Below are 24,771 nucleotides of genomic sequence, written 5' to 3' on the forward strand. Positions count from 1 at the left end.
AATCCAGGATTGATTCATTTTAATTTGAGTCAGACGGTCTGCATTTTCTGTGGAGAGGCGGATACGCCGATCTGTGACGATGCCTCCGGCAGCACTGAAACAGCGTTCCGACATAACGCTGGCTGCCGGGCAAGCCAGCACCTCTATTGCGTACATTGCCAGTTCGTGCCAGGTGTCTAGCTTCGATACCCAATAGTTGAAGGGTGCAGATGGATTGTTCGACCCAGCTACGTCATCTGACATGTAGTCCTTGACCATCTTCTCCAGGCGATCGGTGTTGGAGGTGGATCTGCACGCTTGCTGTTCAATGGGCTGCTGCTGCATGGGTGTCAGAAAATTTTCCCACTCCAAGGACACTGCCGATACCATTCCCTTTTGGGCACTAGCTGCGGCTTGCGTTGTTTGCTGCCCTCCTGGTCGTCCTGGGTTTGCGGAAGTCAGTCTGTCGGCGTACAACTGGCTAGAGGAGGGGGAGGATGTCAATCTCCTCTCTAAAGTCTCCACAAGGGCCTGCTGGTATTCTTCCATTTTGACCTGTCTGACTCTTTCTTCAAGCAGTTTTGGAACATTGTGTTTGTACCGTGGATCCAGAAGGGTATAAACCCAGTAATTGGTGTTGTCCAGAATGCGCACAATGCGTGGGTCGCGTTCAATGCAGTCTAGCATGAATTGAGCCATGTGTGCCAGAGTCCTACCAGAATCCTCATCATCCTCTTGTGAGCGTTGTGATAGTTGTTGTGATGCATCATAGTCGTCACCTTCCTCCTGGTCTGCTTCTGCTGGCCATTCGCGCTGAATTGTGGAAGTCCAACGTGCACCGCTCTGGCCCTCGTCAGTGGTGGCATGAAATTCCTGCTCCAACTCCAGCTGTTCCTCCTCCTCTTCTTCGTCATAGCTGCTGGGGCCAGCGTTCCCTGAGGCGGATGGCCTGATGTTGGTACCATCACGCTGATCGTTTTCTCCTTCAGATTCCCCCAGTTGCATCATGACAGCTGTTTCCTTGATTTTCAACATTGACCTCTTCAGTAAACACAGCAGTGGTATGGTAATGCTGACTGAAGAGTTGTCACTGCTCACAAGCAACGTGGATTGCTCAAAATTTTGGAGGACTTGGCAGAGGTCCAACATGTTGGCCCAATCGGATCCACAGAAGCTTGGCAGCTGTCCGGATGCGCCTCGGTACTGCGCCGTCATGTGCTGGACCACTGCACTCTTCTGCTCACAAAAGCATGCTAGCATGTGCAGCGTAGAATTCCAGCGCGTAGGGACATCACACAGCAAGCGATGGTGGGGGAGATTGAAGCGCTCCTGCATCTTGGCGAGTGCCCCCGAAGCAGTACTGGAATTTCTACAATGTTTGGCCACTCGACGCACCTTCAACAGAAGATCGGCCACGCCTGGGTATGTCCTCAGGAACCGCTGAACTACTAGGTTCATCACGTGCGCCAGGCAAGGGATGTGTGTCAGCTTAGCCAACCTTAAAGCGCGAATGAGATTACTCACATTATCACACACAACCATGCCCGGTTTCAGGTCCAGCTGTGCCAGCCACAAATCCGTCTGTTCCTTTATTCCCTTCCAAATTTCCTCCCCTGTGTGCTGCTTATCCCCAAGGCAGATCAGCTTCAGCAACGCTTGCTGACGCATGCTAACAGCTGTGCTGCACTGCTTCCACGATCCTACTGCTGCTGGGTTAGCGTTTCCGGATGAGGTACAGCTTTGAGATGCGTTGGAGGAGAAGGAGTCAGAGAGGTAGGTGCTGCTGTTGTTATCCAGTGGGAGGGACGGCGGTGCAGCTGTTTGCGGCGTGGGCAACACCCGCGCCGTAGCAGGTGAGGAATCGCTGCCAGGCTCCACAAGGTTCACCCAGTGCGCGGTAAGGGAGATGTATCGACCCTGTCCGAACGCACTCGTCCAAGTGTCAGTGGTGAGGTGAACCTTGCAGGCAACAGCATTCTTCAAGCTTCGGGTTATTTTGCTGACCACGTGCTCATGCAACTCAGGCACTGCAGAGCGCGCAAAGTGGTAGCGGCTGGGAACCACGTAACGTGGGATGGCCACTGACATCATGCCCTTGAAGCTGTTTGTCTCCACCACTCGATATGGCAGCATTTCGCAGGCCAGAAGCTTGGCTATGCTGGCTGTTACTGCCACGGCCCGGGGGTCATTTGCTGACAATTTCCTCTTGCGCTCAAACATCTCCGACACAGACAACTGAACCATAGCGCTGCACACGGAAGGGCTGTTGGTTGTTGTGTTTGATGAACACTGGGAGACTTCAAGAGCACTACTCCGGAAAGTGACAGTGTCAGCGTCGTCTGATGTTTGTGAATGTTGTGAACCACGCAATGGCTGGGCTACTGCTGCTTCTGAGGCGGGTCTGGTGGTGAGTCTGGTGAACCCAAGGGAGGCAGTGTTGCTGGTACCCTGTCCTGCCGCGTTTGCCCACAGAGTGGGATGTTTGGATAGCATGTGGCGGCTCATGCTGGTGGTGGAGAGGTTGTTAATACTTTTCCCCCTGCTCAGGCGGGTCTTGCACACCTTGCAAATCGCCATGGTAACATCCTCAGTGCAGTCTTCAAAGAAAGCCCAGACTTTGGAGCACCTGCCTCCTTGCTCCTCTTTTGCCTCTCACTTGAACTTCCACGCTTGTGGTGCCTGAAATTGCACGCCGCCTACCTTGTGGCACAAGGCGAACTCGTGCAGCAGTGGGTTCTTCAACAAACTCATCTGTGCTGCTGCTACGACGGCGATGTTCTCGTTCACAAACAAAATCTGGGTCTATGTCCACATTGTCCATACCCTCCTCTTCCATCTGCTCAAACTCGTCATATGTCATTGTGGGGGGCCGCCGCCGTGGAGTAGAGCTCCCCAGAACAACCTCTGCGCAGCTCACTCCAACGTCGTCTTCCAGATCTTGTCGGCCGACCTCCTGCAATTGCAACCCCTCCTGCCCAACTTGCTCTGGGATTTGGGTTTCCGAGTCCTCCTCGGACTCGCCTTGTATTTCAGTGCGCGGTGCATTTCCCACAGTTAATGGTTGTGAATCCGGGCACAACATTTCTGGCTGTTCCTCCATTGACCTTTGAAAGGTGGAAGTTTGTTGGGCTGGGAATAGCTCCTGCGAATACCCCATTGTGTCCTCAGGTAATTCATCGGACTGGTTATCTGGCAGTTGTGTGCGTGGTGTCGCTGCCGGTTGTGTCAGCTTTGTGCCCACTGGCTCCTTATAACTGGCTGAGGACTCGGACCTCGTGCGTGATGTGCTGGTGCTGCTTAACCCACTGCTGGACGCTTGAGAGGTCATCCAAGTAATTATCTGGTCCTGTTCTTTTGGATCTGTGAGGGTTGTTGTCCTGGACAACATGGGCGGTATTGAGTGACTTTTCTTGGGTGCTCCCCTGTGGCCTGTACGTGAACCGTCAGGGGAAACACCTCTTCCCTTGCCCCTTCCTCTTTCACCGGATTTCTTCCTCATTTCACTTATCCTTACAGTACACGCTGACTGGCAGCAGTACAGTGGCAGTACAGAAATGCTATACAGTACCACTATTCCCAGCAGCGACACAGAGCACAATGCTATACGGTGGCGGGTGAGCGGTGTACCACTATTCCCAGCAGCGACACAGAGCACAATGCTATACAGTGGCAGGTGAGCGGTGTACTACTGTTCCCAGGCCCAGCAGACACAGAGTGGAAGTAAACACAATGCTGTATAGTCTGGCTGAGCGGTGTACACAGAGTGGCAGTACACACAATGCTATATAGTCTGGCTGAGCAGTGTACACAGAGTGGCAGTACACACAATGCTATATAGTCTGGCTGAGCCGTGTACACACAGTGTCAGTAAACAATGGTATATAGTCTGGCTGAGCGGTGTACACAGAGTGTCAGTAAACAATGGTATATAGTCTGGCTGAGCGGTGTACACAGAGTGGCAGTAAACAATGGTATATAGTCTGGCTGAGCGGTGTACACAGAGTGGCAGTACACACAATGCTATATAGTCTGGCTGAGCGGTGTACACAGAGTGGCAGTACACACAATGCTATATAGTCTGGCTGAGCGGTGTACACAGAGTGGCAGTACACACAATGCTATATAGTCTGGCTGAGCGGTGTACACAGAGTGGCAGTACACACAATGATATATAGTCTGGCTGAGCCGTGTACACAGAGTGGCAGTACACACAATGCTATATAGTCTGGCTGACCCGTGTACACAGAGTGTCAGTAAACAATGCTATATATAGCGTGGCTGAGCGAGGTACACAGTGGCAGTACACACAATGCTATATAGTCAGGCTGAGCCGTGTACACAGAGTGTCAGTAAACAATGGTATATAGTCTGGCTGAGCAGTGTACACAGAGTGTCAGTAAACAATGGTATATAGTCTGGCTGAGCGGTGTACACAGAGTGGCAGTAAACACAATACTATATATAGCGTGGCTGAGCGAGGTGCACAGTGGCAGTACACACAATGCTATATAGTCAGGCTAAGCCGTGTACACAGAGTGTCAGAAAACACAATGCTATATATAGCGTGGCTGAGCGAGGTGCACAGTGGCAGTACACACAATGCTATATAGTCAGGCTGAGCCGTGTACACAGAGTGTCAGTAAACAATGGTATATAGTCTGGCTGAGCGGTGTACACAGAGTGTCAGTAAACAATGGTATATAGTCTGGCTGAGCGGTGTACACAGAGTGTCAGAAAACACAATGCTATATATAGCGTGGCTGAGCGAGGTGCACAGTGGCAGTACACACAATGCTATATAGTCAGGCTGAGCCGTGTACACAGAGTGGCAGTACACACAATGCTATATAGTCTGGCTGACCCGTGTACACAGAGTGTCAGTAAACAATGCTATATATAGCGTGGCTGAGCGAGGTGCACAGTGGCAGTACACACAATGCTATATAGTCAGGCTAAGCCGTGTACACAGAGTGTCAGAAAACACAATGCTATATATAGCGTGGCTGAGCGAGGTGCACAGTGGCAGTACACACAATGCTATATAGTCAGGCTAAGCCGTGTACACAGAGTGTCAGAAAACACAATGCTATATATAGCGTGGCTGAGCGAGGTGCACAGTGGCAGTACACACAATGCTATATAGCCAGGCTAAGCCGTGTACACAGAGTGTCAGAAAACACAATGCTATATATAGCGTGGCTGAGCGAGGTACACAGTGGCAGTAAACAATGCTATATATATAGTGTGGCTGAGCGAGCGGTGTACTACTGTTCCCAGCAGCGACACACAATGACTGGGGGGGACCCTGGCTAGCGTGGCTGGAGAGCGAACTACCCTGCCTGCCTACCCAAAGCTAAACCCACAGAGAAATGGCGGAGATATGACGTGGTTCGAGTATTTATTTACCCAAACCACGTGACCGTTCGGCCAATCAGAGCGCGTTCGGGCCCGAACCACGTGACCTGTTCGGCCAATCACAGCGCTAGCCGAACGTTCGGGGAACGTTCGGCCATGCGCTCTTAGTTCGGCCATGTGGCCGAACGGTTTGGCCGAGCACCGTCAGGTGTTCGGCCGAACTCGAACATCACCCGAACAGGGTGATGTTCTGCAGAACCCGAACAGTGGCGAACACTGTTCGCCCAACACTACTCACCACAGGGGACCATCCCAAAAAGAAAAGACCACGCACAGAGCAGAGGGAGGCTCCATGGAAACAAGAAATTAATGGATCAAATGGCCCACACTGCTCACCACAGGGAACCACCCTAAAAAGAGGCCACACAACAGGCAAAAAGAGGCATACTGAAAATAGGGAAATAGGAATCCATGCCAGAAAATACCCCCAAACACACAGCTGTGACAAGAATGAATAAAAAACAGCAACAATTGGACCCTACTTACCCGGGTACCAAAAGATGCACTGTAGGATCTTACCTTTTGATATCACAAAAAACGCCATAAATGTTATTGCTCAATAACCTAAAGATGACTCACAAATTAATAAGTTGTTATGTATTCAAAAAACACCCAAAATTTACATCTTCATTAAGACCTCTCGGTTGCTTAGATCTAAGCATATGTATTCATTTAAGCTCAGATTTTAATAGTCTTACAGTAATGTCACCGCCCCTTTCGTTTGCAATCACTTTGTCAATACCCATCACCCTCCACCTCTCTATGGATCCACCATAAGATTCAAGGGCATGTTCAGCAACAGTAGTTAGTGGTTTATTGTCCTTCCTATCGCGTTCTGCCAACTTAATCGTTGAGACGTGCTTCTGCACTCTTGTTTTCAGTTGATTTTTTGTTTGTCCCACGTACTGTTTACCGCATGGGCATTCTAGGAGGTAAACCACCCCGGTAGTCTGACAATTGATGAAATGTCTGACTGAGGGGGGGGGGGGCGCCTGGATGGACGTTTTGCCTTAGAGCTCCGTTAGAGCCCGGCGAGAAGCTTCTCTGTTAGCCTACATTAGCTTGCGCTACCGTTTTTTTTTTCTACGCCAGCCGGTGGGGGAGATCATGAGGAGGGCTCAAAACGCAAAATCGGAGGCTCAGAAGACGAATATGGCAGGTTTGGACCGCTTCCTCCGGGACCCGCAATCTAGCCAAGATGGTGCCAACCAGGCACAAAATACCACGCCTGCAGATGAAATTCTAGAAGTATTAAAGTCTCTACATAATAGGAAGTTGCCTGGTCCCGATGGGTTCCCATACCTATATGTAGCGAGACAGACTGGATCGCTAATGAATGTAATGGGGCCTCTTAGTGGATACCGCCTCCAGTGGCACCCTGCCTCTCAGAATCATGCAGACACCAGTATCAATGCAATATATTTATTCCCCACATACCAACATGATCTAATGGGGTGACATAAGCAATAGAAAATATAGCACTTATCAAACACTTGTTAACTCAGCAGGATCATAACAATAAAAGTAATATGCTTCACGTACCATGGTGATTTGCAAGGTGTGCGAGACCCGCCTGAGCAGGGGGAAAAATATTAACAACCTCTCCATCACCAGCATGACCCGCCACATGGTATCCAAACATCCCACTCTGTGGGCAAACGCGGCAGGACAGGGTACCAGCAACACTGCCTCCCTTGGGGTCACTAGACTCACCACCAGACCCCCTTCAGCAGCAGCAGTAGCCCAGCCATTGCGTGGTTCACAACAACATTCACAAACATCAGACGACGCTGACACTGTCACTTTCCGGAATAGTGCTCTTGAGGTCTCCCAGTCTTCATCAAACACAACAACCAACAGCCGTTCAGTGTGCAGCCCTACGGTTCAGTTGTCTGTCTCGGAGATGCTTGAGCGCAAGAGGAAATTGCCAGCAAATGACCCCCGGGCCGTGGCACTAACAGCCAGCATAGCCAAGCTTCTGGCCTGCGAAATGCTGCCATATCGAGTGGTGGAGACAAACAGCTTCAAGGGCATGATGTCAGTGGCCATCCTACGTTACGTGGTTCCCAGCCGCTACCACTTTGCGCGCTCTGCAGTGCCTGAGTTGCATGAGCACGTGGTCAGCAAAACAACCCGAAGCTTGAAGAATGCCGTTGCCTGCAAGGTTCACCTCACCACTGACACCTGGACGAGTGCGTTCGGCCAGGGTCGATACATCTCCGGGTGAACCTTGTGGAGCCTGGCAGCGATTCCTCACCTGCTACGGCAACGGTGTTGCCCACGCCGCAAACAGCTGCACCGCCGTCCCTCCCACTGGATAACAACAGCAGCACCTACCTCTCTGACTCCTTCTCCTCCAACGCATCTCAAAACTGTACCTCATCCGGAAACGCTAGCCCAGCAGCAGTAGGATCGTGGAAGCAGTGCAGCACAGCTGTTGGCATGCGTCAGCAAGCGTTGCTGAAGCTGATCTGCCTTGGGGATAAGCAGCACACAGGGGAGGAAATTTGGAGGAGAATAAAGGAACAGACGGATTTGTGGCTGGCACCGCTGGACCTGAAACCGGGCATGGTTGTGTGTGATAATGGGAGTAATCTCATTCGCGCTTTAAGGTTGGCTAAGCTGACACACATCCCTTGCCTGGCGCACGTGATGAACCTAGTAGTTCAGCGGTTCCTGAGGACATACCCAGGCGTGGCCGATCTTCTGTTGAAGGTGCGACGAGTGGCCAAACATTGGCCAAACATTGTAGAAATTCCAGTACTGCTTCGGGGGCACTCGCCAAGATGCAGGAGCGCTTCAATCTCCCCCACCATCGCTTGCTGTGTGATGTCCCTACGCGCTGGAAACGCATAGGGACATCACGTAGGGAAACGCTGCACATGCTAGCACGCTTTTGTGAGCAGAAGAGTGCAGTGGTCCAGTACATGACGGCGCAGTACCGAGGCGCATCCGGACAGCTGCCAAGCTTCTGTGGATCCGATTGGGCCAACATGTTGGACCTCTGCCAAGTCCTCCAAAATTTTGAGCAATCCACGTTGCTTGTGAGCAGTGACAACTCTCCAGTCAGCATTACCATACCACTGCTGTGTTTACTGAAGAAGTCAATGTTGAAAATCAAGGAAACAGCTGTCATGATGCAACTGGGGGAATCTGAAGGAGAAAACGATCGGCGTGATGATACCAACATCAGGCCATCTGCCTCAGGAAACGCTGGCCCCAGCAGCTATGACAAAGAAGAGGAGGAGGAACAGCTGGAGTTGGAGCAGGAATTTCATGCCACCACTGACGAGGTCCAGAGCGGTGCACGTTGGACTTCCACAATTCAGCGCAAATGGTCAGCAGAAGCAGACCAGGAAGAAGGTGACGACTATGATGCATCACAACAACTATCACAACGCTCACAAGAGGATGATGAGGATTCTGGCAGGACTCTGGCAAACATGGCTCAATTCATGCTAGACTGCATTGAGCGCGACCCACGCATTCTGCGCATTCTGGACAACACCAATTACTGGGTTTATACCCTTCTGGATCCACGGTACAAACACAATTTTCTAAAACTGCTTGAAGAAAGAGTCAGACAGGTCAAAATGGAAGAATACCAGCAGGCCCTTGTGGAGACTTTAGAGAGGAGATTGACATCCTCTCCCTCCTCTAGCCAGTTGTACGCCGACAGACTGAGTTCCGCAAACCCAGGACGACCAGGAGGGCAGCAAACAACACAAGCCGCAGCTAGTGCCCAAAAGGGAATGGTATCGGCAGTGTCCTTGGAGTGGGAAAATTTTCTGACACCCATGCAGCAGCCCACAGAACAGCAAGCGTGCAGATCCACCTCCAACACCGATCGCCTGGAGAAGATGGTCAAGGACTACATGTCAGATGGCGTAGCTGTGTTGAACAATCCATCTGCACCCATCAACTATTGGGTATCGAAGCTAGACACCTGGCACGAACTGGCAATGTACGCAATAGAGGTGCTGGCTTGCCCGGCAGCCAGCGTTATGTCGGAACGCTGTTTCAGTGCTGCCGGAGGCATCGTCACAGATCGGCGTATCCGCCTCTCCACAGAAAATGCAGACCGTCTCACTCAAATTAAAATGAATCAATCCTGGATTGGAAACGACTACGCAACACTCCCGGACCCCAACCAAGTAACATGAACAATGAACATCTGTGATGGGTTAGCGTTACCGGTCTCTTTTCCTGGAACCTCTCATCTGTATTACATTTATGACTGCATGCCGACAAAAAGCCAATTGCTATCCGCACGCTTCTTGTCCTCATGCAAGGCCTGGGTTGTTGTGTCTCAAAGCGTGGCCTTCTCCTCCTGTGCCGCCCTCCTCCTGTTCCATCACGTGTGCTGCTGCTGGGTTAGCGTTACCGGTCCCTTTTCCTGGAACCTCTCATCTGTATTACATTTATGACTGCATGCCGACAAAAAGCAAATTGCTATCCGCACGCTTCTTGTCCTCATGCAAGGCCTGGGTTGTTGTGTCTTAAAGCGTGGCCTTCTCCTTCTGTGCCGCCCTCCTCCTGTTCCATCACGTGTGCTGCTGCTGGGTTAGCGTTACCGTTCCCTTTTCCTGGAACCTCTCATCTGTATTACATTTATGACTGCATGCCGACAAAAAGCATGTTACCTGTGCAAAGAAAACAGACATTTCCCGCATTTAAAAGACAGTTTTCCCTTTGAAACTTTAAAATCGATTTTCTCAAAAACTATAACCTCTTTTTGCTAATTTGTTTTCCTCTTGTACCCACTCCCAAGGTGCACATACCCTGTAAATTTGGGGTATGTAGCATGTAAGGAGGCTTTACAAAGCACGAAAGTTCGGGTCCCCATTGACTTCCATTATGTTCGGAGTTCGGCTCGAACACCCGAACATCGCGGCCATGTTCGGCCTGTTCGGCCCGAACATCTAGATGTTCGCCCAACACTACCTCTCAGCCAGGTTAATGCCCCTCTATCACTGTAAAGATAGTTCCTACCATGAGGTGCAGGGCCAGTCCCTGATAATGGTCACTCAGCAGGTGTAGAACTCACAGGCAGAAGTTTTGAGGAGAGTGAGATTCACAAACTTTGTAATCCAGCTAAAATGGTTCCTTCTGAAGTCCACACGGCTTGTACAATCCAGGCTCCACCAACCTCACAGGTTCACACAGTTCTGGTCCGGCAGCTGTATCCTTTCTCCAAGATTCAGCTCAGGGTGCAGCAATCTGTGTCACAGGATCCCTTCTTCACACTCAGAAAACAAATGGAAGCCAGTCTGATGGATTTAGGCCTGAAGATCCAGTCCTAGTCACTCCAGACCTCACTCCCAGGCTCTAGGCACACCAGCCACACCTCCGCTCCTAGCAGCCTCTGCTCACTCCAGCCTCTCTTCCAGAATTCTCTATAAGTGGCAGAAAAACTCCATACAATACCTGGGGGTTAAACTTGGCTATTCTTATTCTAGATTGTATGCCTTAAATTTTCTCCCCATGTTCCATAGAATAAAACAAGATCTTCACAGATGGAACTCCTATCCTATTTCATGGATAGGTAGGATTCACTCTTTGAAAATGAACACTATGCCTAAACGTTTGTATTTATTTCAGACTCTCTCGGTTAGAATCCCCATAGCACAAATTAAAAGCCTTCAAGCAGATTTTTTAAGGTTCATTTGGGGTGGCAAACAGTCAAGGGTCTCTCGTGGGGTCATGCTAGCAGATAGGTCAAGAGGGGGGCTGGGGGTACCTGATATTAAAGACTATTACTTGGCAGCACACTTTAGACAAATAGTGGAGTGGGCTAAAAAAAACCCTCATGTTAGATGGGTGGAACTTGAAAAATACTGGATGAAACCTTTTTCTCTATTAGCTTACATTTGGAAACGCCCAAACTGTTTAGACCCTCCCTCAACACTGTTAGCCCCGATCTCCTTCACACTAAACCTTTGGAGAAAATATGCTAATACTTCACATTGGCTAACTAATCCCTCTCTGCTCACACCAATAATGGGAGTTCCTAGTTTCCCCAGATCTCTCTCAACCCAGTTTCAAACCAGGTGGCTGGATCGGGGAATAGGTTCACTCCTTGATCTCTGTCCAGCTCCTACTTATCAATTCTCCCAATTTAATGATCTGGTGCTTAAATATAATCTCCCCCCTGAAACCCTTTTTGATTATCTTCAAATAAGACATTACACAATGACTCTGGTGAGAAACTTGAAGTTTCCTCCTTTATCAATGTTTGAATATCTCTCTAGGAACGAAGACAGGCAAAAGGGATTAATCTCCCTTTTGTATAACATGATACGTATACAAGATTCATCCACCTTTTCTAAACATAATTATATGTTCAAGTGGGAAGAGGCTTTGTCGAAAGAACTCACCTTCCAACAATGGTTGGAGATTTGGGAGAATGCCCGTAGAACCTCTATTTGCATTACTATAAAGGAAAACATATACAAACTTCTCTTTTGGTGGTATCGTACCCCAGCAATTCTACATAGATATTTCCCAGAGACTTCTGATAGATGCTGGAGGTGGTGTGGAGGACCCGGTACGTTAGACCATATATTTTGGTTTTGCCCTTTAATTGAGGATTTGTGGAAAAATGTAAGAGATTTAGCTGCCAAAGCTACACTTAACGATATCCCTTTAGATCCCTGGACGTTAGTTCTAGGCTTACCACTACCTCATACTAGGGTAGCTATGCAGAAAATGATAAATATTATCTTAGACCCTGCCAGGCTATCAATAGCGACCTGTTGGAAATCCACCTCCCCTCCTACGATGGAAATTGTCAGAGCCAAAATTGAGTTTGCTAGAAAGATGGATCTACTCACGGCCTCTAAAAACAATACAATGGCTTCATTTGAAAAAAATTGGGATTTCTGGGATGTCAATGTGGTGCTAGCAGAGTCGTTATCTTCGCAATAAAACTGGGGTTAGATTGCCTGTGGGGGGACCTCTGGAGTTGGATGGAATTTGGACTCTACACGCTCTTTGTCTCTCTTTCTTTATTGTAAAATTTCGGAGCCTTTCTGTCTAGTTCTGGTTGTATAGTTAACTCCCGTTGGGAGTAGTTTTGTACTCAAAATAATGACTGCTACAGTTAAGGGGAAAAAATAAGAAAAAATCTGGGGTTGAGGTTGGATTACTATGTCCTGTGCATCTCATTGTAATTGCATAAGCTGAGACAGTCCTTTGTATTAGTGCTTCTTTATGACACATTATTTGTATACTTGATTGGACATATCTATCTTTCCTTTGTATGATCTCAACCTCAATAAAAAATTTTAAGTAGAAAAAAAAGAAATGTCTGACTGAGAATTGTCTCCAGGTAATGTTGCTGCAGAACTCCTTTCTTGTTAGCATCAATGGGCAGATTGAGCATCTGCAGCATTTATAATTACCTGTGATTCCTATCTTGTTCTTATCTCTTATAAAATGACTGGAAGTCAATAACGTTATTACATAAGTCGGTGCCCGTTTGGCCGTAATACTTGGGTGGGGGTGATGTACTGCCTCAAAGTTGTATCATTCTGTAAAATTGGCCAATGTTTTTTTAAAATATCATGCAAGTGATTCCATGCCGTGTTAAATGGCGTGATCAATCTGGTCAAGTGATTCACTTTTTTGGGTTTTTAATCGTCAAACAGCAGAGGCACCAGAAAGTATAAAAGAATTCCTTTAAAAACGTAAAAGAAGGGGGGATGTGGGTGGATTCACCTCCCTTAAGCAAAGACCAGCCAATGAGCCGTTGACAGACAACAGTATTATTTATTGGGGATTCTCCAGGTAATGCAACGCGTTTCGCGGGCAAAGCTCCCGCTTCATCAGGTAATCAAAACGGAGAAAAACTGGGGAAAGAACAAGGGGACAAAACAAACAGGGGGACTAAGCCAGAGGACACTCCACAATATAGACATAATACATGTTATATAATTTAAATATTGGACATGATTAAATGTTTTTTGCTGCATTAATCATAAAAAACAATAAATAAATTAATTAAGTGCCAATGCGTCCGTATATACAATAATAATAATAATAAAAAACGGCTTGATAGACAGTCTATATAGTATGCAGGGAAAGAAAGGAAATCTGACATAATTGAAAGTTTTTTTGCTGCATGAATCATAAAATGCAATAAATCAACAAAGTGCCAATGCGTCCATGTATACTAATAATATAAGGTTTGATAAACAGTCTATGTAGTGTGTAAAAGGGAGAGAGATTCTGTTTTTTTCATAAGCTACTTTTTTGGGTTTATTTTTCAACAAGTCAAATTTATAGAAGACCTAGAAAGCAACGCAATCCACCAAGAAAACCTAGAGAGTCACCGAGGGGAGAAATGGGAGCACAGGGCTCCTCAGTTTCAGAGTCCAGTGATTATGTGGAATCGGAAACTGACAGCCATGGACATAATCTAAGGAAGAGAGCGCTCAATGGGCAGATCAAGAATCTTAATAAGAAACCAAAGAAATATAAGGGAGCCGGTGGAGCACAAGAACAGTATAATTCAGAGGTACTGTCTATTATCAATTTGTCAGATAAAGAATTAACCCAAGATGAAATTTCAGTTTTGCAGAGAGGACGGTCGTTCGCACCAACAAACAATTTTGACCTCTTTGAAGTAATCAAGGATGTTTATTTGTTTTGCAGGCGTCTCACTCTGAAAAAGATATGACAAACCAGCTCAATCGATAGAAACATCGATTGATATCTTCCCTGAAGCGCAGGATAGACAAGCATGTTACACCACAGTCGATAGGCACCCTGGTAAGGGGTATCCGTGTGCTAAGCTGATGCTTTGGGAGCGCTGTAGTCCAGCAGCTCCCAAAGCATAGGTAGAAGAGATCAGCAGCACCACGTAGATGTATTCAAGCTCTTTATTGCATAAAGATAGCGCCCAGGGACAGCAGCAGACGCTGTTTCGGAGACAAGCTCCTTCCTCAAGCTGTATAGGCTCACTCAAAAGAGATAACAAACACAAAGGCATTTATATACAGTTTCAATAGGGTCACATGGACCAATCAGATAACATCACAATACAAAAAAGCATGAATATCCAATCACAGGGCAAAGCATAATGAGAGGACCTGATGGGGAACAGATATGTAAATCAGCAGCCGTTATCACAGCATGATTTAAAAAGTGTCATATCCCTAATGGCCAATCAGCACTTACCAAGTCAGGAGGACTTGATGGGAAACCACAGCACTGTCATAACGCTCCTCCCAATCTCCCAGAGGGCAATGCGAGAAGCGTACTGCAGAAAAACGGAACGAATGACGTCATGACGTCATCCGTTTCCATGCGTAAAAGCGTCCTAGCAATGCGTAAAAAACGTACGCGTAAGATTCTCAACAGCATCCATGCGTAAGAGCGTCCAAACAATGCGTAAAAACGTACGCATAAAGTCAAATGCGGAACCATATAAAATAGCCGCTATGCCGAACGCAAAAATACGCAAACCGACGCGTAAAACGCATACAATGCAGAACATGCTGACAAAGTCAGCACCGTAAATCATCAAATGATGACCAAAAGCAAAAAATGCTAGTGCTGTGGTAAAGTAAGGCTGAGTGTGCCATATTAGATAACCACCCTTATAGATAGATCGTTGTATTAGATGTAAAAAATACAATAACAATAAAGAGACCCACACATCAAAAAGCAGCAACCCCCGGAATACTCAAAGTGTAACCCACAAGGGAAACACACATAGCTGGACTCAGCAGTCAGCACACCACCAACGTGGCATAGCAGACCACACAAAAACATGTAAGGGCACAATATATCAATGAATCTTACACTCAATTAGAATATAAAAGTTTAAATGCAAAAAGAAAGGTCATAATCCCGGTTGAGACCGCCCCCTCCCAGGGTACCCAACCTCCTGATCCAACCCGCCTCCCGCCTAAGTAATTCCTTTTCCCTGTTTCCTCTAAAATGAACAGGAACCCCATCTATGACTTGCACACGGAGCTGTGGTATAGAGTGGCGGAACAAGGTGAAATGGGCCGAGACAGATTGAGACAAATTCTTGGTCCTAATGGCCGATTTATGTGAGGAGATACGTTCACGCAGTCGCTGAGTGGTCTCTCCCACATATAATAGCCCACATGGGCATTTAAGTAAATAAGCTACATATGAAAAATCACATGTATACAGACCACGTATGCTGAAACCCGGTGGTTTCCAGACAGATCTCTATGTTAAACAAACAGATAGAAATTCTGTTTTGGAATTCTCTAGCTTCCACCCCAGGTCGACTAGGGAACACATTCCTGGTAGACAATTGCAGAGAGTCTCCAGGATTGTGTCGGATTCTGGCCAGTGCGAGATTTGTCTTAATGAAATGAGGGACAGATTTAGGTCAAGGGGGTACCCTGAACACACCCTGGTATCCAATAGACCCACCAGAAGACGCCATGGGGGAGTGAGACTCCCTTTTGTTTCCAGGTACAATGCCTGCAGCTATAAGCTGGGGTCCATTGTACGGCAGCATTGGGGCCTCTTACAAAGTGCTTAAATTTCCTCCTTTGTTATCCTTCAAACGAGCCCCTACGGTTTGGGACAAGATTCGAGCCCGCACTCCTCGAGCTGTGGTACAGAGTGGCCGAAGTGGCACCTTTCCATGTTTAGGATGTCATATGTGTGGCTTGCTTTTTAAGGGAGATAAGTTTAGGCACCCATCCAAAGGTACTGAGTTCAGCATACGTGGTCTGTATACAAGTGATTCTTCATATGTAGTTTATTTACTTAAATGCCCATGTGGGCTATTATATGTGGGAGAGACCACTCAGCGACTGCGTGAACATATCTCCTCACATAAATCGGCCATTAGGACCAAGAATATGTCTCAATCTGTCTCGGCCCATTTCACCCAGTTCCGCCATTCTATACCACAGCTCCGTGTGCAAGTCATAGATGGGGTTCCTGTTCATTTTAGAGGAAACAGGGAAAAGGAATTACTTAGGCGGGAGGCGGGTTGGATCAGGAGGTTGGGTACCCTGGGAGGGGGCGGTCTCAACCGGGATTATGACCTTTCTTTTTGCATTCAAACTTTTATATTCTAATTGAGTGTCTAAGATTCATTGATATATTGTGCCCTTACATGTTTTTGTGCGGTCTGTTATGCCGCGTTGGTGGTGTGCTGACTGCCGAGTCCAGCTATGTGTGTTTCCCTTGTGGGTTACACTTTGAGTATTCTGGGGGTTGCTGCTTTTGATGTGTGGGTCTCTTTATTGTTATTGTATTTTTTACATCTAATACAACGATCTATCTATAAGGGTGGTTATCTATTATGGCACACTCAGGCTTACTTTACCACAGCACTAGCATTTTTTGCTTTTGATCATCATTTGATGATTAACGGTGCTGACTTTGCCAGCATGTTCTGCATTATATGCGTTTTACGCGTCAGTTTGCGTATTTTTGCGTCCGGCATAGCGGCTATTTTATATAGTTCCGCATTTGACTTTATACAAACGTTTTTTTGCGTCGTTTGGACGCTCTTACGCATGGATGCTGTTGAGAATCTTACGCGTACGTTTTTTACGCATTGCTAGGACGCTTTTACGCATGGATGCTGTTGAGAATCTTACGCGTACGTTTTTTACGCATGGAAACGGATGACGGACGTCATTTGTTCCGTTTTTTGGCAGTACGCTTTTCGCATTGCCCTCTGGGAGATTTGGAGGAGCGTTATGACAGTGCTGTGGTTTCCCATCAAGTCCTCCTGACTTGGTAAGTGCTGATTGGCCATTAGGGACATGACACTTTTTAAATCATGCTGTGATAACGGCTGCTGATTTACATATCTGTTCCCCATCAGGTCCTCTCATTATGCTTTGCCCTGTGATTGGATATTCATGCTTTTTTGTATTGTAATGTTATCTGATTGGTCCTATTGAAACTGTATATAAATGCCTTTGTGTTTGTTATCTCTTTTGAGTGAGCCTATACAGCTTGAGGAAGGAGCTTGTCTCTGAAACAGCGTCTGTTGCTGTCCCTGGGCACTATCTTTATGCAATAAAGAGCTTGAATACATCTACGTGGTGCTGCTGATCTCTTCTACCTAGGATAGACAAGCATTGCAGGATTTAATGGACTTGCTGGATGAAAATCAGAGAAGAAATCAGGTGGGTCACACCCCTTTTAAACCAGCTTCCAAATATATGCCAACTTTAGGACGTTGCCCAGAGATACAAATCTTTTTTGATCTGGTGAGTAGAGATTTGGAGACCTTGGACAAACAGGTCATTAGGGGTATTCAAAATTTAAACAAAGAAGAAAAGAGAGCCCTAAAAACATTGAGAGAACGGAGTGATGTCATAATCAGAGAAGCGGATAAGCGAGGGAACGTTGTAATTTGGCCCAAAGAGATGCATGTGAGGGAGGTGGAGAGACAATTAAGACAGTCAATTTTACGGCAGACTGAGATCTGATCCCACAAAACGCCTACAGATAGAACTGAAAGATTTGTTGAATAGAGCATGGATGTTCTAACTGACAAAGAAAATAATTTCCTGTGGGTGGAACATCCCATTATACCCACATTCTATTTACTGCCCAAATTCATAAGAACACTATAAATCCACCTGGAAGACCTATAATTTCTGGGATAGGTGGGCTTAGTGAAAAGTGTAGTCAATATATTGATTTCTTCCTACAGAAACATGTGACTGGTCTGTCTTCATACATTAGGGACACAGGTGACCTACTAACAAGAATTAATGATCTACAAATAGGAGAAGACACATTACTACTCACGTGTGATGTGGAATCACTCTATTCAAACATCGATCGCGCAGTGAAATATTTCTTGGAAATGGGCAGCACAGGTGAGCAGACCCTCAATGGCTTTATTTTGCGGCTCCTCAGTTTCATTATGGAAAACAACTATTTCTTATTTGATAAACCGTTTTATATACAAGAGAGGCGTGACTATGGGGATTAAATGTGCCCCTTCAGTAGCCAATTTATTTCTAGGATGGTGGGAGAGGGAGGTCGTCTGGGGCAAGTCAATGGAGGGATACCACCGCCACATTTTGGGGTGGTATCGCTTCATCGATGACCTGTTCATTCTATAGCAGGGGCCCCGGATGGCGTGCCAGTGTTGGTTATGTATTAGAGAAGACACTAGAAGCTTGTGATGAGGCAGAACTTGGTTTACTTTGCTGGATTAAGTTGCAAGCATACAGAGCATTTCAGTAAACTGTAACAGCAGACATCTTAGTTGTGAAGAGAGAGGAAGAGATAAAGAAAACAAGTTTTCAGACAGACACACATAACTGTTAACCTTAGTATTTGCTACAGTGCCATCTACTGGTCTAGTGGTGTTAATACTCAGTACTATATAAAGTACATGCAGTTGTATCTCCAACACCCCTTCTCAACGGCATGTGCGTTATTATACAACATTCAGTCTCTTTTGTAGAAAACAATGACGTTCCCTTGGCAAAGGTTTGGTGAGTGCGTCTGCAGTCATCTCCTCTGATGGGCAGTACTGAATGTCGATAACTCCTTGTTCTTGCATGTCCCTAAGCAGATGATATTTTACATCAATTTGCTTGGTTCTTGGGTTAACCTTCTCAGATTGTGTGAGCTTTATGCATCCCTGATTGTCTTCAAAGATGGGTGTGGGTTGTGACATATTTAGTCCCATGTCTAGTAGAAGCTGATGAATCCAAATGGCTTCTTGACATGCATAAGCTGCTGCTATGTATTCTGCTTCAGTTGAAGAGAGTGCAACAGTCGCTTGTTTACGACTTGACCAGCTTATGGTTCCTTGTCCATACTGGAAGATGTAACCACTTGTAGATTTCCGGTCAGTGGTGTCTCCAGCCCAGTCGGCGTCCACATATCCAATCAGTTTTGGGTTTGACGATGCTGGAAGTCTCAGCTTCATCTGATTTGTTCCCTTTAGGTATTGAATTACCCTTTTTACTGCGTTCCAGTCGTGTTGACATGGTGATGCGACTTTTCTGCAAAGTATTCCCACTGCTACAGCAATGTCTGGTCTTGTCACGGTGGTAATGTATAGCAATTTTCCAATTGCCCTGCGGTAGTAATCATTGTTAGGTAACACATTTTCTTTTCCATTGTATTTTGGATAATCTGGTTCCATTGGTGTTCTCACTTCCTTTGCATCTTGCATGTGAAACTGTTCTAATATTTCTGTAATTTTCGGATTTTGGTTAAGAAGATAGCTTCCATCCTCTTCCTGCTCTATTTGAATTCCTAGGTAGTGAGTAATGTTCCCCAACTCTTTAATTTCAAAGTTTTGTTTCAGTTTGTGAACTATTTGTTCATAGCCCCCTTCTTGTTCAAAACACGTCAAGATGTCATCAACGTAAATTAGGATATATGTCCATCTGTTCTCTTAATTCTTTGAGTACAGACATGGATCTGCTTTACTTCTTGAGAATTCTTCTTTCGTGAGTATTTCGTTCACTTTTTCATTCCACACTCTCGCCGCTTGCTTGAGCCCATAGATGCTATTCTGCAGTTTGCATACAAGGTTCTTTTTCTCCTCAAATCCTGGTGGCTGTTCCATGCATAGATCCTCCTTGATGTCTTCATATAGAAAGGCCGTTTTGACATCTAGGTGCTTCACTTGCATTCCCTTTCCGGCAGCAACGCTAAGGAGTGTTCTCATGGTGGAATATTTTACAACTGGAGCAAATGTTTCATCATAATCTTCTCCAAATTTCTGGGAATATCCCTTGGCAACTAACCTTGCTTTGTATTTATAGATGTTTCCCTCTGCATCATATTTCACTTTAAAAGTCCATTTGCTTCCGATGGTCTTACGACCAGGAGGGAGTTCTGTTAGTGACCAAGTTTTATTTTCTTGAAGTGATTTTATTTCTTCTTTAGCTGCTTTTCTCCATTGATCAGCTTCCCTTCTTGGCAAAGTTTCTATGTCTTCCCAGGATGATGGCTCCTGTGTTTGATGTGTTTTTGCAGCATATGATAACCTGCGGGGTGGTATCCCTTTTGTAGTCCGAGTGGATCTTCTGATTTCTTGTTGCTCAGTGGGTTCTACTGGCTCGTTGATTGTAAGTTCCACTTCTTGGTCTGGCTCTTGTTCTGCTTCACATGAGTCAGTGTCTCTTGCTGATTCAGCCCGCAAATCCTCTCCGCATTTTTCAAGAATTGTATTATCTGGTGCTTCGCTTTCGTCAAAATAGACACTGCGGCTGACTGTCACCCTATTGGTCTTTGGACAAAGTATTCTGTATCCCTTACTCTGCTCACTGTAGCCCACCAGAATGCCTTCTATGGCTTTGTTCTCCAACTTGGAGCGTTTCTCACTTGGAATGTGGGCATATGCTTTACAGCCGAACACTCTGATGTGGCCTACATTAGGTTTCGATGCATTCCACATTTCGTATGGTGTACTCTCAATAGCTTTTGATGGGAGCCTGTTTTGTAAGTATGTTGCAGTCATTATAGCTTCTCCCCAGTATTTGTTAGGTAAGCCAGCATCTGAAAGCATACATCTGGTCATTTCTACAAGAGTGCGATTCTTCCTTTCTGCTACACCGTTTTGCTCAGGAGTATATGGTACAGTTGTTTGGTGTATGATATCTTGTTTCTTCAGGTATGATTCCATCTCCTTACTCGTATATTCTCCTCCATTGTCAGTGCGTATTATTGCAGGTTTTCTTTGAAACTTGTTGCTTGTCATAGCTACAAACTCTTGAAGTTTTTCTAAAGTTTCACTTTTGTGTTTCATCAGATAAGTTATTGTGTACCTAGAATAGTCATCAATGAAAGTCAGTAAATATCTGTTCCTGCCGGGTGTGACGGTTTTCATTGGTCCGCACACATCACTATGTATCAGTTCCATAGGTTTAGTGTTTTTTCTCTGACTGCTCTGTGGAAGAGGGGTTCTGGTGGCTTTTGCTTTGATGTAGCACGTGCACTTGCTGAGTGTGTGGCAAGGCAGTATCTTCATGTCTTCTGATAGACCTCTCTTTGCAAGGTCCTTTATAGCTTCTGGGTTTCGATGTCCCAATCTTCTGTGCCACAGGTGGATGCACTTGTCATGTGGGTTATGAGTTGCTGCTTTAGCCTTCTCATTTTCAGTGACGAGCTTGTACAGGTGTTCATTTAACTTTCCTCTTGCTAGGATTTGCTTTCTATTTTGAATTGTGCATTCATTACCTCTGAACTGGACGGCGAGTCCATTGCTTGCAAGGGTTTTCACTGATAGGAGGCTTCCTTCTAGGCTTGGAACATATAGAACGTTCTTTACAAGGATACTCTGCTTGCCCCCTGATGGTGTTTTGCAGTTCAGAAACCCCTGACCATTACCTTCAGCAGTAATACTTTTCCCATTTGCTAGGAAGACTTTGTCTTTAACACTGTAATCGATTTCTGTGAAGAATGTCTCGTCGCTTGTCATTAGTGATGGGCGAACAGTGTTCGCCACTGTTCGGGTTCGCCCGGATTTTGGCCTGTTCGGGTTCGGTTCGGCACCCCCCGAACACCTCATGGTGTTGGAGGGTGCTCGGGCACGCTGCCCAAACCCGAACAGGCCTTCTTTGTTCGGCCGAACACAGCCATGTCCGGCAGAACATAGCCCCCTATAGGGTCCAAGCATAAAGGGAGAGCATGCCCTGAGCGCGGGGGGGGGGTCGGAAATGCCCCCCACCCCTCCCCGCTAAGCTCTCCCTTCTGCCGGTACCCTATAATTAAATTTAAGTGCCCAAAAGTACCTGAGGAGGAGGAGGGCAGGGAGCGGGAAGCCGGAGTTCTTGGGCGCTAGTACCATCTGGTACTTCCGCCATCTCTTGACGCACTTCCTGTTTACATTTGAAGTCGCGTCAAGGGTGCGCAGAAGTACCGCGATGACGCGTACGAGGGTACGTGTCATCATGTAGATGACGCGTACCCTCGTTCGCGTCATCGCGGTACTTCTGCGCCCTCTTGACGTCGCGTTCAAATGTAAACAGGAAGTGCGTCAAGAGAGGGCAGAAGCACCAGATGGTACTAGCGCCCAAGAACTCCGGCTTCCCTCTTCCTGCCCTCCTCCTCCTCAGGTACTTTTGGGCACTTAAATTTAATTATAGGGTACCGGCAGAAGGGAGAGCTTAGCGGGGAGGGGGGCATTTCCGACCCCCCCCCCCGCGCTCGGGGCATGCTCTCCTTTTATGCTGGGACCCTATAGGGGCCCAAAAGGGACATGTTCGGGTTGGGTTCGGGGTTCGGCTCGAACATGCCGAACATCAGGGGCACGTTCGGCCGAACCACACCGAACCCGAACATCCAGATGTTCGCCCAACACTACTTGTCATGTGGCTTGTTGCCCCTGAATCGATGTACCATCCGCTTGAGGTGCTGTTCTCAGTCACTTTAAAAGGACCACACCATGATGCACTTTCATTTTCCTGCATGACTGCTTTAGCTCTTTCTCTTGTGGGTGGTTCCTGCTTTCTTTGCTCAGCTTTCCAGATTGAGCAGTTCTTTTTCAGGTGACCGGCCTTTTTACAGCGAAAACACACCCTGGTTCCTTTGCTTTGTCTTGTGCCTTCATGCACCTTTAGAGCTGTCTCTGATCTCTCGTTCTTTTCACTACGCAGGTTTTCCTTTCTTCTGCTGTATTCATCAATTAGTTTTCCCTTAACATATTCTAGAGTCAGTTCAGTTTCTGGTCTAGTTTCTAGAGCGTTTATAAGGGCACTGTATGATTCCGGGAGGCTGCATAGCAGTAATGCTATACGTGATTTTCTTTCATTTCTTCGCCTATTGCACCCAGCTGGTCCACAATCTCTAGCATAGCATTTACATGTTCACTCATTTCCTGCCCTTTTTCCAGTCTCATCTTATACAGTTTGCGTAGCAGATATAGTTTACTGTTTAGGTTTGCACGTTCATGTAGCCTTTGTAATGCAGTCCACATACCTTTAGCTGTGTTTTCTTTCCTTATATGAATGAGTTGATCATCCTCCACTAGCAGGCTTATGACTGCTTTTGCTTGCCTGTTTTTTCTGCCCCATTCTTCTGGGTTGTCATTGGGCCTGTCTGTATCCAGCACCTGCCACAAGTCATCTTTGGATAACAGCATTTCAAGCTTAAACTTCCACAGCTGGTAGTTTGTATTGTTAAGCTTTGCTATTGTAAACTTTATATCTGAAGCGCTTGCCATCTTTCTGGGTGCAGCTCTTGTTTCCTCACACAGGATTCAGTATGATTATAGATGCAGCACTTACTTGCTTGTAGTTTTCCTCTTTCTAGTGTCTGGAGCTGGGCCCATAACCTGTTGGTTATGTATTAGAGAAGACACTAGAAGCTTGTGATGAGGCAGAACTTGGTTTACTTTGCTGGATTAAGTTGCAAGCATACAGAGCATTTCAGTAAACTGTAACAGCAGACATCTTAGTTGTGAAGAGAGAGGAAGAGATAAAGAAAACAAGTTTTCAGACAGACACACATAACTGTTAACCTTAGTATTTGCTACAGTGCCATCTACTGGTCTAGTGGTGTTAATACTCAGTACTATATAAAGTACATGCAGTTGTATCTCCAACAGCCAGGAGTTTCTCAAAGAATTGAATTGAATGATAATCCATTTAACATCAAACTTACATCTAACATCTCTAATACAGCGGTTGATTTTTTTGGACATCAAAATCTCCAAAAGTGAGGTGGGCTCTTTAAATACCACCATCTATAGAAAACCCACCTCAGTCAACAGTCTGCTGCAATTCAATTCATACCACACCAGGAACCTCAAAACGAATATTCCAAAAGGGCAATTCATCCGCCTCAAGAGGATATGTTCTACTGCGGATGAGTTTGAACGGGAAAGTGTGGTACTTAAAGAAAGATTTAAGAATAGAGGTTACCCGAGGAAATGTATAGAACAGGCACAAATAGACAGGAATTGTTGAAAAATAAACCCAAAAAAGTGAATCACTTGACCAGATTGATCACGCCATTTAACACGGCATGGAATCACTTGTATGATATTTTAAAAAAACATTGGCCAATTTTACAGAATGATACAACTTTGAGGCACTACATCACCCCCCACCCAAGTATTACGGCCAAACGGGCACCGACTTTAAAAACTTTATTGACTTCCAGTCATTTCATAAGAGATAAGAACAAGATAGGAATCACAGGTAATTATAAATGCTGCAGATGCTCAATCTGCCCATTGATGCTAACAACAAAGGAGTTCTGCAGCAACATTACCCGGAGACAATTCTCAGTCAGACATTTCATCAATTGTTAGACTACCGGGGTGGTTTACCTCCTAGAATGCCCATGCGGTAACCAGTACGTGGGACAAACAAAACATCAACTGAAAACAAGAGTGCAGAAGCACATCTCAACGATTAAGTTGGCAGAACGTGATAGGAA

At 46.2% G+C, this 24,771-nt stretch overlaps 1 protein-coding gene across 6 annotated transcripts in view; it reads right to left on the reverse strand.

The window, feature by feature from the left end:
- Window positions 1-24,771, reverse strand: part of TENM2 (teneurin transmembrane protein 2) — a 4,210,084-nt gene that overhangs the window by 333,791 nt on the left and 3,851,522 nt on the right. The gene's annotated exons all lie outside the window — the stretch shown is intronic.

The sequence above is a fragment of the Hyperolius riggenbachi genome, chromosome 3 (genome assembly GCF_040937935.1).
Source record: "Hyperolius riggenbachi isolate aHypRig1 chromosome 3, aHypRig1.pri, whole genome shotgun sequence".
Taxonomy (NCBI): domain Eukaryota; kingdom Metazoa; phylum Chordata; class Amphibia; order Anura; family Hyperoliidae; genus Hyperolius; species Hyperolius riggenbachi.